Source organism: Capsicum annuum, chromosome 4 (genome assembly GCF_002878395.1).
Source record: "Capsicum annuum cultivar UCD-10X-F1 chromosome 4, UCD10Xv1.1, whole genome shotgun sequence".
NCBI classification, from domain to species: domain Eukaryota; kingdom Viridiplantae; phylum Streptophyta; class Magnoliopsida; order Solanales; family Solanaceae; genus Capsicum; species Capsicum annuum.
The window spans coordinates 1,432,031-1,437,989 of record NC_061114.1 but is presented as its reverse complement, the minus strand read 5'-3'; positions in this window follow the sequence as shown (position 1 = coordinate 1,437,989).

The following is a 5,959-nucleotide window of genomic DNA, read 5'->3' as shown; positions in this document are numbered from 1 at the left end:
CGGACCCCAAGCCCACCCACGGAACCATGGGCTATAGCACACCGATTTGGCCTGGAAACGCCCCGTTCGCGCCGTTTCGCCTGTTTGACCACTCAAATGTCCCTGTCCACACAAATGGACCACAGTAGGAGGCTTCCCAGCCTTCCTGGCATGACACAAGCGGTTCTTAGCCCACAGCACGCCCGAACCCCAAGCCCACCTCGAAAATCATGGGCTATAGAACACCGATTTAGCTTAAAAATGCCCCATTCGCGCCGTTTCGCCAGTTTAACCACCCAAATGGCTCCTCCCACACAAACAAACCACACTAGGACGCTCTCTGGTATAACTCAGGCGATTTTCTATCCACAGCACACTCGGACCCCAGGCCCAAACATAGAATTGTGGGCTATAACTCACCGATTTGGCCCAAAAATGTCCCGTTCGCGCTGTTTCGCCCGTTTGACCACCCAAATGGCCCCACTTACACAAACGAACCACACTAGGATGCTCCCCAGCCTCCCTGGCATGATCCTGGTAATTTTTGGCCCATGATACGCCCGAACCTCGGGCCCACCTACGGAATCGTGGGCCATAGCATACTGATTTTGCCCGAAAATGCCCCATTTGCGTCGTTTCGTCTAATTTACTATGAAATGGCCTCACCCACATAAACGGCCCATACTAGGATGCTCCCTAGCCTCCCTGGCATGACCCGAGTAATTTTTTGCCCACGGCATGCCCGGACCCTGAGCCTACCCACGGAATCGTGTGCTATAACATAATAATTTAGCCCAAAAATGCTCCGTTCACGCTGTTTCGCCTGTTTGACCACCCAAATGGCCCGCCCACATAAACGGGCCACACTAGGACTGTCCCCATCTTCCCTAGCATGACTCGGACGATTTTTAGCCTATGGTACGCCCGAAACCAAGTCCCGCCCATGGAATTATGGGCTATAGCTCACTTATTTGGCCCAAAAATGCCCCGTTCACGTCGTTTTGCTCAATTGACCACCCGAATGGACCCGTCAACACAAACGAACCACACTAGGATGCTCCCCAGCCTCCCTGGAAAGACCCAAGCGATTTTTAAATCACGGCATAATCGGACCCGGGGCCAACCTATGGAACCGTGGGCTATAGCACATCAATTTGGCCCAAAAATGCTCTATTTGTGCCATTTTGCCCGTTTGACCACCCAAATGGCTCCGCCCACACAAACAGACCACCCCAGGACGCTTGCCAACCTCTCCGGCATAACTCACACAATTTTTGGCTCACGGTATGCCCGAGCCCACCCATGGAACTATGGACTATAGCACACCGATTCGGCCTAAAAATGCCACGTTTATGTCATTTTTCCCGTTTAACCATCCAAATGGCCCCGCCTACACAAACGGACCACACTAGGACGCTCCCCAGGCTCCCTGGCACAACACGGGTGATTTTTGGCCCACGGTATGCCTAGACCCCAGGCCCACCCACGAAACTGTGAGCTATAGCACATCGATTTGGCCCAAAAATGCCCTGCTCACACCGTTTTGCCCGTTTGACCACCCAAATGGACCCGTCTACACAAATGGACCACAGTAGGATGCTCCCCAACCTCTCTGGAATGATCCGAGCGATTTTTGACCTACGACACGCTCGAACCCCGAGCCCACCCACAGAATTTTAGGTTATAGCACACAGATTTGGCCCAAAAATGCCCCATTCACGCTGGTTTGCCTGTTTGACCACTCAAATGGCCCCACCTACACAAACGGACCATAATAGGATGCTCCATAGCCTTCCTAGCACGACCCAAGCGATTTTTGGCGCGCGGCACGCTTGAACCCTAGGCCCACCACCGAAACCGTAGGCTATAGCATACTAATTTGGCCTAAAAATGCTCCTTTCACGTTGTTTCGCTCGTTTGACCACACAAATGGTCAAAAATTGCTTGAGTCTCCCCAACCTCTCTGGAATGACTCAAGCAATTTTCGGCCCATGATACACTTGGATCTCGGGCCCACCCATGGAACCGTCGGCTATAGCACATCGATTTGATCCAAAAATGCCCCATTCACGCTGATTTGCCCGTTTGACCATCCAAATGGCCCCGCCCACACAAACGATCCACACTAGGACTCTTCACAGCCTCCCTGGAACAACCAGGCAATTTTTGGCCCACGATAAGCCCAAAAATCGGGTCCACTCATGGAACCGTGAGCGATAATACACCAATTTGGCCCGAGAACGACCTATTTACACCTTTTCACCCGTTTAACCACCCAAATGGCCCCGCCCACATAAACGGACCACACTAGGATGCTCTTCATCCTCTCTGGCACGACCCAGATTATTTTTGGCCCACGGCACGCACGGACCCCAGGCCCACCCACAGAACCGTGGGTTATAGCACACCGATTTGGCCCAAAAATGCCCTTATTTCGCACCATTTTGCTAGTTTGACCATCCAAATGGCCCCGCCCACACAAACGGACCACACTAAAACTCTCCTCAGCCACCCTGGCACGACCTGGGCAAATTTTAGCCCACGATACACCTGGAACCCAGGCCCACCCACAAAATCGTGGGCTATAGCATACTGATTGGGCTCAAAAATTCCCCGTTTGCGTCATTTCGCCCGTTTGACCATCCCAATGGCCCACCCATACAAACGGACCATACTAGGATGCTCATCAGCCTCCCTGGCACGATCCGAGCAATTTTCAACCTACGATACGCCCAGATCCCGGGCCCACTATGGAACTGTGGGTTATAGCACACCGATTTAGCCTGAAAATACCCTGTTCGTGCCATTTCGCCCGTTTGACCACCCAATAGCCCCGCCCACACAAACAGACCATAATAGGATGCTCCCCAGCCTCCCTAGCGTAACCCGAGTGATTTTCGACCCATGACATGCCCGAACCCTGCACCGACCGCCGGAACCATAGGCTATAGCATATCGATTTGGCCTAAAAATGCTACTTTTCCATTGTTTTGCCTGTTATACCACTCAAATGGCCCTGCCCACCCAAACATCCCATACTAGGACCCTCCCCATCCTCTCAAGCATGACCCAGGCAATTTTTGGCTTACGACACGCCCGGACCCTGAGCCCGTTCCGTGGGCTATATAGCTCATCAATTTTTTGCAAAAATGCCCCGTTCACGCCATTTCGCCCGTTTGATCACCCAAATGCCCTCTCCTACCCAAGTGGCCCCCACTAGGCCACTCCTTAACCTTCCCGGCACATCCCGATCAGTTTTTAGCCTTTAGCGCGCCCAAACCATAGGCCCACCTCCAGAACCGTGGGCTATAGCACATCGATTTGGCCCAAAAATTCCCCGGTCGCATCGTTTTGCCTGTTTAACCATCTAAATAGCCCCGTCCACCCAAACGAACCACACTATGTCACTCCCCGACATGCCTTATTCAATTTTTGGCCCACAGCATGCCGAACCCTGGGCTCACCCCCGGAACCGTGGGCTATAGCACACAGATTTGGCTCGAAAATGTCCCATTTGCGCTATTTCGCATATTTTACCATCTGAATGGCCCTACCTACCCAAACGGACCACACTAGGCCACTATCATCCTTTCTGGCATGCGTCGGTTGATTTTTGGCCCACAACACTCCTAGACCTCGAGCCCATCTTAGTAACCAAAGGCTATAGCACACCTATTTGGTCCGAAAATGTCCCTTTCATGCTATTTCACTCGTTTGACCTCCCAAATGGCCCGGCCCACCCAAATGGCCCATACTAGGCAGCTCCCCAAATAACCCGACATGATTCGATTGATTTTGGCCCACAACACACTCGAACCCCGGGCCCACCCTTGGAATCATGGGCTATAGCTCACCGATTTAACCTAAAAATGCCATGTTCGCATCATTTTGCTCGTTTGACCACCCAAATGGCCCCTCCTACCCAAATAGACTACACTAGGCCGCTCTTCAGCCTCCCTGGCATGTTCCGGATAATTTTTGGCTGACAACACGCCCAGAACCCAGACCCACCCCTAGAACCGTGTGCTATAGCTCTTCGATTTAGCCTGAAAAAGCTCCATTCGCACTGTTTACCCATTTAACTATCCAAAGGTCCCCGCCCACCTAAATGGCCCACACTTGGCCACTCCCTAGCCTCCCCAATACTTTCTAGCCAATTTTCGAGCCACAACAGCCCAGTATTCAAGCCCAACCCATAACTATGAGTTATAGCACATCGACTTGGTCTAAAAATGCTCCGTTCACACCATTTCACCCGTTTGACCACCCAAATTGCCCTGCCCACTCAAACAACCCATACTAGGCCGTTTCTCAGCCTCTCAGCCACAACCCGATTGATTTTTTTCCCACAGCACTCCTGAACCCCGGACCTACCCCTCAGAACCGTGGGCTATAGCATACCGACTTGGCCTAAAAATGCCTCATTCTCGCCGTTTGACCACCCAAATAGCCCCGCCCACCAAAATATCTCATACTAGTCCACTCCTCAGCCTCCCCAGTATGAGACGATTGATTTTAGGCCCATAGCATGCCCGGATCCCGGGCCCACCCTGGACCGTGGGCTATAGCACATTAATTTGGCCCAAAAATATCCCGTTTGCATCATTTCGCTCACTTGACCATCCAAATGGCCCCGCCCACTCAAACGGCCCACACTAGGCCGCTCCCCAGCCTCCTCGAAATGGATTAATCAATTTTTTATCCACAACACGCCCGAACTCTGGGCCCACCCCCGGAACCATAGGTAGCACACCAATTTGGCCCAAAAATATCCCGTTCCCGCCGTTTTGCCCATTTGACCATCTAAATAGCCCCGCCCACCTAAACGACCCATATTATGTAGCTCCACAGCTCCCCCTCCATGATTCGGTTGATTTTCGGCCCACAGCTCACCCGAAACCCAGGCCCACCCTTGGAACCGTAGGCTATAACACACCGATTTGGCTCCAAAATATCCCGTTTGCACCATTTTTCCTGTTTGACCACCCAAATACCCCTGCCCTCCCAAACGGCACGCACTAGGCTCCATTAGATTTTGAATAAATAGCCCCATTTGATCTAAAAAAAATCCGCAAATTCAAAAAAAAATGCCTCAACGGACATTCGAGCGTAAAGTTATGAAGGTTTAAAGTTTTACCAATTTACAACTATTTTTTTCTATCTTCTTTCACTCCCTACTTTTGGTTGATCTTTTTATCTTTCTTAATCTTTATTTATATGGAATGGGCTTCCAGGATACCTCGATAATAAATTATTAAGGCTTAAGTCAACGTCAGGCACTTAAAGCTGTCCCAAAAATTTACTTAGACCTCTCAACTGAGACTTGTACCTATCAGGCCCCTAACCTACCCGAATTTGATCCAATCAGGTCTTTTTTGCCTACGTGGCACTCCGTGTATTGTCCACTCAATAGGGGCGCGTGAGGCACGATTTTTTGAATAAATAACGAATGAAAACGTGCCAAGTGGCATTGAGGGCCAAAAAAATTTTAATAAAATAATTTTTTTAAAAAAAGGCTCCCCCCCTTCTTCATCTTCTTTCCCACTCTTCTTCCTCAAATTTTTTTTCTTAAACTTAATTTACCTCCCATTTTTCTATTTTTTCTCCTTTTCTGTTCTTAGTTTTGAATTTATCTTTAAATTCAATTTAAATTTTTTTGTTCTTAGTTCGATCTTACTCTGAATTCTTTTCCTCCATTAGTTTGCCAGAAAAAATGAAACTTTATCGAAAAAAATAAACTTTGCTAGAAAAATGGAACTTTGCCGAAAAAATGAACTTTGCCGAAAAAAATGAAACTTTGTCTGAAAAATGTAAATTCATTTTTTTCACAAATCAACAAAAATGTAAATTTAATTCAATTTAGAAAATTATAAATTTCATTCAACAAAATTATAAAGAAGAGGAGGCGGTGTGTGGGGAGGGCGGCAGGGGAGGTTTTTGATTTTTTGCCCTTTTTTAAAAAAAAAATTACTAAAGAAGG